The sequence below is a fragment of the Heterodontus francisci genome, unplaced genomic scaffold (assembly GCF_036365525.1).
Source record: "Heterodontus francisci isolate sHetFra1 unplaced genomic scaffold, sHetFra1.hap1 HAP1_SCAFFOLD_59, whole genome shotgun sequence".
NCBI lineage: Eukaryota > Metazoa > Chordata > Chondrichthyes > Heterodontiformes > Heterodontidae > Heterodontus > Heterodontus francisci.
This window is the reverse complement of record NW_027140758.1, coordinates 10,170,509-10,179,484: the sequence shown is the minus strand read 5'-3', so window position 1 is coordinate 10,179,484 and position 8,976 is coordinate 10,170,509. Positions and strand designations below refer to the sequence as shown.

Sequence of the window (8,976 nt, the reverse complement as noted above, 5' to 3'; positions counted from 1 at the left end):
TGCCGACGATATGCTATCAATGCTAAGGAAATTATTCATTCTTTGTGAAAGTATTTGTGAGATTGTGGAAATGTCTGGAAGAGGAAAGACCGGCGGGAAAGCTCGGGCCAAGGCCAAGTCTCGCTCCTCCCGGGCTAGACTGCAGTTCCCGGTGGGCCGTGTTCACAGGCTCCTGAGAAAGGGTAACTATGCTGAGCGTGTGGGTGCCGGAGCCCCGGTCTTTCTGGCTGCTGTGCTCGAGTATCTGATCGCTGAAATCCTCGAGCTGGCCGGCAACGCGGCCCGGGACAACAAGAAGAACCGCTTAAAATAAAAGCAAAATACTGCAGATGCTGGAAATCTGAAACAAAAACAAGAAATGCTGGATTCACTCAGCAGGTCCGGCAGCATCTGTAGAAAGAGAAGCAGAGTTAACGTTTCGGGTCAGTGACCCTTCTTAAGAACCGCATCATCTCCAGACACCTGCAGCTGGCCGTCCGCAACGACGAGGAGCTCAACAAGCTGCTGGGAGGGGAGACCATCGCTCAGGGCGGGGTGCTGCCTAATATCCAGGCCGTGCTGCTGCCCAAGAAAACCAGCGCTCAGAGCTCCCAGAAAAAGTAAAGCGGCCAAAATGTCATCTAATCAACCAAAGGCTCTTTTCAGAGCCACCCACAGTCTCTGTGAAAGGGCTGGTTACTGTCAGGAGGGAATCAGAGATGGAGTTATTGGAACAGTGGATTGACCTGTTTCACATCTGTCCAGGTGTGTTTTCAGTTCCCTCTCTGGATTTCGCTCTGTTTCTCTGCTCACACATCTCCCCCTCTAGTTAAGTGAAGAAGTGAACTACAGGGTGTCAGAATCAACAATTTAATAAATCCCGCTGCCTTCGATTTGATAAATCCCGAGATTATCCCGGTACATTAACGGGAACTGGTTCGGAGCTGATGAATTAATTTAATAATGGATGTGTCCGGGTTAATTCTCTGTTTTTCATTTGGACAGTTTGAATTGTGTTTTTATTTCTCTCCGGTGATCTGAGCGCCGCTTCGCAATGAGAATCTGCTCCCGGAACAGAGTAAATGCAGGAAGGAAGAGGCCATTCTCGGGCTGTGTGTCTCTCTCCTAACCTGATCTGTTTAGACCGCACTGTTCCCAGAGGACGGTATCAGTGAGAGTTGTTCACACACAGGAGCTGAGTCCATTGCAGCGCTTTAATATGTGCCTTCCCCCCGGCCCTCCCTATTCTCCGGACACAGAGCTGTCTGTTCCCCCCGGCGGCGGGATAGGGTCGGTGATTCTCTCCCCGCAGTGTCAGGGTCTGCAGCCCCGGGGAACTGGCGGTTTCAGTCAGAGTGACCGAGCTAACTTACATATCCTGTGTACTGATCTCCAATGGATTCAAATATTAGTGAACTCATTGGGTAATGTTTGTAAATAACCCTCATGTGAACAGACACGACTCCATTTATGCCTTCCAAATAAAACTGGGATCCATTTCTTTTCCCCAAATGCCAGCTAACGGATCCCAGGAGCGGGGTTGAGATTGTGCTGAGCAGCAATGAGTCTCTGGTAATGCTGCTTTCTAAATTCCAGACCAGCTCTCAGTCCGACAGGCCTTTCGGGAAAGTGATGTGACAAAACAGAAACCATGTGACCGCCCCTTCAATCTAATGGGTTTGATGATGAACAGAGATGGCAGCTCTTTCCTTTGCTGATTTGGTGGCTCTGAAAAGAGCCCTTTTTACACTTGTTACTGAAGCTGGGTTTAAGGTGCGTTCCCCGCGGATGCGGCGGGCCAGCTGGATGTCTTTGGCCATGATGGACCGGGATCATTCTGGTGAATCTGCTCATTTTCCGACAGAAGCATCAGTCGCTGTTTGAACTGTTTAAAGTCAGGGGTGTATTAGCAGCCAGAAAGTGAAGGGCAGTTCATTGCTCCCTGCAGCATTATCCGCCTCTTTCAGGAGAAAGGATCAGAAACCGCTCGTTTCTGTCAGTCCCCGAGAAGCCTGTGAGAAGCGGTTAGTCGCTAATTTGTTCCTTTTACAGAGAGGAAGCTGATATTTGTCCCGTTTTAAATTGCTGAACCGGACCTTCCTCCCGCCGCTTACAGTTAACAGATTGACAAATTAAAACGATTCCTAAAATCGCGTCAGGATTTTGTGACGGTAAATACAGTAAAACAGAACATAAAATGAGAGGTTTTAAAATTGTTGCCTGAAAATTGAAATTTTCCATCACTTCAATTCCTTCCTGCTCTGGAATTGCCGGGCTTTTTCCAATTGGAAAATCTAAGCCAATGAGAACTTCTATTTACTTATATGTGATTCTCCTATTGGTTAAGAATTGGATTGAGAAGCGGGTGACCAATCAGAGACAGAGTCAAACTGCGGGGATTCCAGGCCCCCAGTAACTGAGCTGAAACTGTTCAGATTGACAAACCCTGGCAGTAGCTTCACACATAGGACACTTCACACTGAGTCATTCAAGGGCTGGTGTGAGAGAAGCTTCAGATCCTGTCATTACTCTCTGACTCATTATTCATCTAGAACCAAACAATTAGTAAACGTGAAGCAGTGAAGAGACTTTTCACTCTCACTGCAGAATGTGTCATCTGGGGAAATAAGGAACTATTATTTTCGGAGATTCCAGGTTCATTCCTCCCTGAACAAATCCATTCCTCACATTCCCGATCACAGCCTATCCCAGCTCCTGTTGTCACCCGACTCCAGCTGAATTGGAGAAACTCATGTGTTGGGGTTTGAGTTGTGAGGTGGGGTTTCTACGCCAGTGTTCCTGTCTTACAGACTCTCCCTCTGAATTTGTGAACTGAGACTGTACCGAACACATCTCCAGTTAGAGTGAGGGCCGGATATCCCTCTGTTTTATTACAGAGAGTGGGGAAAGGGCTGGGTGGAGGGGAGTCACCAGGGATCCTGGATTTACTCCAAATCATTTCCATGTGGAATCTGCAGGCGGGGCCGGGACAGGGATCATTTGATCAGGGGATCAGCTCTTTCCTGAGAGATGTGGGTGGCTCTGAGAAGAGCCTTTGTGTTCAGATGTTTCCAAGTTTCCCGCGCTCTTTCACTTCTTTCCAGACCCTGCTTTCTGAGCCTTCGCTGCTTTCGGCTTGACCTTGCTCTTCCATGTCTGCACTTTCTTCAGCGCCTTTCCGCCCGCCGCACTCTTGCCTTTTTTGACCTTCTTCGCAGGAGACTTTTTCTGAAGCGCTGCTTTCTTCACCACCTTATTTGGCGTTGCCACCGCCTTGCTGCTCGTTTTCTTGGCTGTTACTTTCTTTGTTGTCACTTTCACGTCTGCTGGTTTCTTCACTAAAGATTTTTTGTCTGCTGGTTTCTTCACTGAAGATTTCTTGTGTGCTGGTTTCTTCACCTTCTTTCCCACTTTTCCCTAGGTTTTCCTTCTTGCTGATTTTGAAGGAGGCGGAGGCTCCCTGTCCCTTGCTCTGCACCAGGGAGCCTTTGTTCACATTCCTCTTGATACTTTGCTTGATCTGGGTTTTGAGCTTCTCCTGAGCGGTGGCAGACCTGCAAGGAATCAACTACCAGCTAGCGTATAAAGAGAGACCAAGGCTCAGGGCCTTCAGTTACCTGGAGGGGAGTCGGAGAGGCAGCGGATCCTGTGAGGAACCACGATCCAGGAAGGATGAGAAGGTCATTGTCAGGGGACAGAGGAGATTAAGTTAAAGATTTACCAGTTTATAAGCAAGCGCAGAGCCAAGGAACGGTGCTGGGGCAGATCAAATAATAGGAAGCTGTGATCAGTTGGAAGGCAAGAGTGATTAAATGACAGAAGAGATGATGATGCAAGGCAAAAGTCAGGGAAAGAAAAAGTAACATTTTGTAAGCACAGATCCCAGGAGTGGGGTTTGAACCCACGCAGACACATGTCTATTGGATCTTAAGTCCAACGCCTTAACCACTCGGCCATCCTGATACCTTAGCCAACAACTGAAAATGAAATTTAATGTGATACGGGTGCTATCTGACCTTTCACAATGTAAAGTTATGACTCCTCTCCCATGCTGAATTGGACCCTTCATTATTTATGAACCTCAATCGGATCACCCCTCAGTCTAGGTTTCTCTAAGGTGTAGGGTCCCAACTCTTTTAGTCTAACTTGATAACCAAGATGTCTTATACTGTGAATTCGTCGAATGTCTCTCCTCTGTACCCTTTCCAAAGCCTCAATATCACCCATCATGTGAGGAGACCAAGACTGGATACAATATTCCAAGTGAGTCCTGACCAAGGTTTCATAAAAGGACAAATTCGGGACATCTCAGATACTGAAGGAGTCCATGTCCAGAAGCAGCAAGACCTGGACAACATTCAGACTTGGGCTGCTAAGTGGCAAGTAAGATTCACACCACATAAGTACCAGGCAATGATCATCTCCAACAAGAGAGAATGTAACCATCTCCCTTTGACGTTCAACAGCATTACCATCGCTGAATCCCCCCACCATCAACATCCTGGGGGTTACCATTGACAAAAGCTTAACTGGACCTTTCATATACATACTCTGGCTACAAGAGTAAATCAGATAGTGGGAATTCTGTGATGAGTAACTCAGCTCAAGGCACATGGTGAAATGCTCATTAGGAGAGCTGGAGAAATGGACTGGTCAGGTGGGCAGAAAAGTTGCAAATGGAATTCAACTTGGAGAAGTGTGAGGTGATGCCTTTGGTGAGGTCAAACACAGCAAAGGAAGACACAATTAATGGGTGAATGCTGAGAGGTGTAGAGGAAGTGAGGGACCTTGAAGTGAATGTCCACAAATCCCTGAAAGTAGCAGGATAGGTTGATAAGTTGGTTGAGAAGGCTTATGGAATCCTTTCCTTTATTAGCCAATGTATAGAATATAAGAGCAGGGAGGTTATGCTGGAACTGTATAAATCATAAGTTAGGCCACAACTTGAGTTCTGTGTGCAGTTCTGGTCACCTGATTCCAGAAAGGATGTAATTGCACTAGAGAGGTTACAGAGGAGATTTATGAGGATGTTGCCAGGACTGGAAAAATGCAGCTATGAGGAAAGATTGGATAGACTGGGGTTGTTCTCCTTGGAATAGAAGAGGCTGAGGGGAGATTTGATTGAAATGTACAAAATTGTGAGGGGTCTGGATAGAATGGATGGGAAGGGTCTATTTACCTTAGTAGGGAGGTCAGTGACTAGGGGGCATAGATTTAAAGTGATGTGTTGAACAATTAGAGGGGAGATGAGAAAAGGTTTTTTCACCCAGAGGGCTGTGGGAGTCTGGAACTCACTGCCTGTAAGGGTAGCTGAGGCAGAAACCCTCAACTCATTTAAAAGGAGTCTGGATGTGCACCTCAAGTACCTGAACCTGCAGGGCTACGGTCCAAATGCTGGACAATGGGATTCAGCTGGGTGGCTCGTTTTTTGGCCTGCCTATGCTGTAAACTTTCTATGTTCTATGATTCTATGCAGACACAATGAGCCCAATGGCCTCCTTCTCCACTGTAATAATTTTGTGATTTTTGACTCTCCAAAACTTGTCAACCATCTACAAGGCACAAACCAGGATGAGTGCAGCACCAACAATACTCTGGAAACTCGACACTGTTCAGGACAAAGCAGCCACCTTGATTGTCACCCCATTCACCACCTGAAACATTCACTCCCTTCACCACTGACGCACAGTGGCAGTAGTGTGTACCATCTACCAGATGCACTGCTGCAACTCACCAAGGCTCCGCAGACAGCACCTTCCAAACCGAAGACCTCCACCACCTTGAAGGACAAGGGCTGCAGATGCATGGAAACACCACCATGTGCAAGCTCCCCTCCAGGTCACACACCATCTGATCTGCAAATATATCGCTGTTCATTCACTGATGCTGGGTCAAAATCCTGGATCTCCCTTCCTAACAGCACTGTGGGTGTACCTACACCACATGGAGTGCAGCAATTCGAGAAGGGAGCTCACTGCCACCTTGTCAAGGACAATTAGGGATGGGTAACAAATTCTGGACTTGCCAGTGTCGCTCACATCCCATGAAAGAATATGCCTCATTTTATACTCAATTGTCCTCTGAATGCAGCCCAACCCTCTATTTGCTCCAACTATCACTTCACAGCATTGCTGCTGTACCTTTAGAGATCTGTGCACTAGAACATCCAGATCTCTGCTCAAAATTATTTTCTTTTTTCCACCTACTTTAATGTTTTTCCCTGAAGGGTGTATGAATGTTGAGCATTCGCCCTGTCCACATGAATAACACTGCACTTACCCAAATTAAACATCATTTACCAGTCATGAACCCAATCTCCCAACACATTAAGATCAGCCTGGAACAGTCGAGTATCGTCTACAGTCTGAACACTCGCACAGATCCTCAAATCATCTGTCAATTTACAGATGGTGCCCCCTACACCTACATCCAGATCATTAATAAAAATAGTAAAGAGCAACAGTCCCAACACCGATCCCTGTGGGACACCACTGGTAACTGGTCTCCAAACAGATCCAGATCCATCTGCAACTACTTTCTGCCTACGTCCTGCCAGTCAGTTCCCAATCCAGATCAATATATTACCACTGATGCAAGGGACTTTAATCTTATAGAGAAGCCTCTTGTGTGGAACCTTATCAAAATCTTTTGGATGAGATCAGCTAATTGAACACAGGCTGGGGATGAGGCCTAGGCCTGTCCTGCTCTGTGTGTGGGTCTCAGGACCACACAAGGTGAGATCAGCTCACTGAGCACAGGCCCATCCTGCTCTATATAGTGCTCAGTACCTCACCAAATGAGAATAACTAACACACCACAGGCCATGGAGCCTCGGCCCATACTTCCCTGATTGCGGTTCAGTGCCAACCAGGTCAGATTAGCTAATTCAGCACAGGCCGGAGATGGAAGCTGGATCTTTCCTGCTCTGGGGGCTCCGTACCATACCAGGTGCGCTGAAGTAAAATACCACAGGCCGGGGATGGAGCCTGACATTTCCCTGTTCTGTGTGGGGCTCTGTACAACAATGTGTGAGAAGAACTATCATCCCTCAGGCTGAGGAAGGAGCCTGGGCCCATTCTGTTCTGTGTGGCTCCTACCACACTGAGTGGGATCAGTTAACTCAACACAGGCCATGAATACAACCAGGCCCTTTCCTGCTCCGTGTGGCTCAGTATCACACCAGGTGGCATCAGCTAACACAGCACAGGCTGGGGCTGGGGCTGGAGCCTGGGCCCGCCCTGCTCTGTGGGCTCAGTAACAACCCGTAAGATGAACTTTTTTCAAAAGACTTCAGTGTATTTATCTCTGTCCCACACTCTGAGGCAGCTTTCTGTGTTTATAAAGAGTGTAATTTTTTGACTGGTCTCTTGGATCAAACAGGGTAACAGACAGAGGTCTGTGTGCAAAGGGTTTGGAGGTGAGCTCTGATTCCTAAGCCTTTCTGGACTGTGAGGAATAAAGAATGAATGAGAGAGAGAGAATGTGGGAGAAGTGATGATGGAAGAATTTGTCCGTGAACCTGATTAAAAGTGGCTCAAACGCAAGATAATATTAAGATATCAAGAGCAGAACATTAACATAATCTGAGTTCCGCGATCTGGTCGGGTCCCATTCCCCTGAAGTGAGGAATGAACGGGTGGGGAAATTCCACCTGGAGTTATATTTGTCTCCAATGAAGATGAGTTCACAGTGAGGATGGAATAGCTCAGTTGGGAGAACACTAGATTGAAGAACCAGGATACAATCCCTGGTTTGATCAGTTTTAATTTGGTGTCTCCATCAGTTTAAGTAGAGAGAATCAGAGGGGAGATTTTCCACTCTTGACCCCATGGGCTGAATTTTAAACTAACGGTGCGGCTCCCGGCAGAGACACCGTGAGTGGGTGCCGTCACCACACGAGTGAAATGTGGCCGGCCGACCCCGATCACGGAGCAGCTGACCAATTAATGAAGGGGAGGCGTGGGGCCCATGTAAACAAGGACCAGAGGTAGGGAACGAGGCACCGATGGCACCGACATCTGACACAACGGCAGGTGCTGGCACCATATTGAAAGGACTGCCAGACCTGTATTCACTGCTGCCTGGTTTAAAGGAGTGTCTTCCTGAGAGCCCTCTGCTGTCCCAGAACCCGTTCTGCTGCCGCTGCTGTCCCAGAACCCGTTCTGCTGCCTCTGCTGCCCCAGGTCCCGTTCTGCAGCCTCTGCTGTCCCAGAACCCGTTCTGCTGCCTCTGCTGCCCCATGTCCCGTTCTGCTGTCCCAGGACCCGTTCTGCTGCCCCAAGACCCATTCTGCTGCCTCTGATGCCCCAGGACCCGTTCTGCTGCATCTGCTGTCCCAGAACCCGTTCTGCTGCCTCTGCTACCCCAGGTCCCGTTCTGCTGTCCCAGGACCCGTTCTGCTGCCCCAAGACCCATTCTGCTGCCTCTGCTGCTCCAGGACCCGTTCTGCTGCCTCTGCTGTCCCAGGACCCGTTCTGCTGCATCTGCTGCCCCAGGACCCGTTCTGCTGCCCCAAGACCCGTTCTGCTGCCTCTGATGCCCCAGGACCCGTTCTGCTGCCCCAGGACCCGTTCTGCTGCCTCTGCTGCTCCAGAACCCGTTCTGCGGCCCCAGGACCCGGTCTGCTGCCTCTGCTGCCCCAGGACCCGTTCTGCTGCCTCTGCTGCCCCAGAACCCGTTCTGTTGCCTCTGCTGCTACAGGACCCGTTCTGCTGCATGTGCTGCCCCAGGGCCCGTTCTGCTGCCCCAGGACCCGTTCTGCTGCCTCTGCTGCTACAGGACCCGTTCTGCTGCATGTGCTGCCCCAGGACCTGTTCTGCTGCCTCCGCTACCCCAGGACCTGTTCTGCTGCATCTGCTGCCCCAGGACCTGTTCTGCTGCCTCCGCTGCCCCAGGACCCGTTCTGCTGCCTCTGCTGCTCCAGGACCCGTTCTGCTGCATCTGCTGCCCCAGGACCTGTTCTGCTGCCTCCGCTACCCCAGGACCTGTTCTGCTGCA

General features: G+C 49.2%; 1 non-coding gene across 1 annotated transcript; it reads right to left on the bottom strand.

Annotated features, from left to right (window-relative positions):
* Positions 1-3,859: 3,859 nt before the first annotated feature.
* trnal-uaa (transfer RNA leucine (anticodon UAA)) lies at positions 3,860-3,942 on the bottom strand. The gene has a single exon. It is a non-coding gene; the product is annotated as a tRNA-Leu (tRNA).
* Between the last annotated feature and the right edge of the window lie 5,034 nt (positions 3,943-8,976).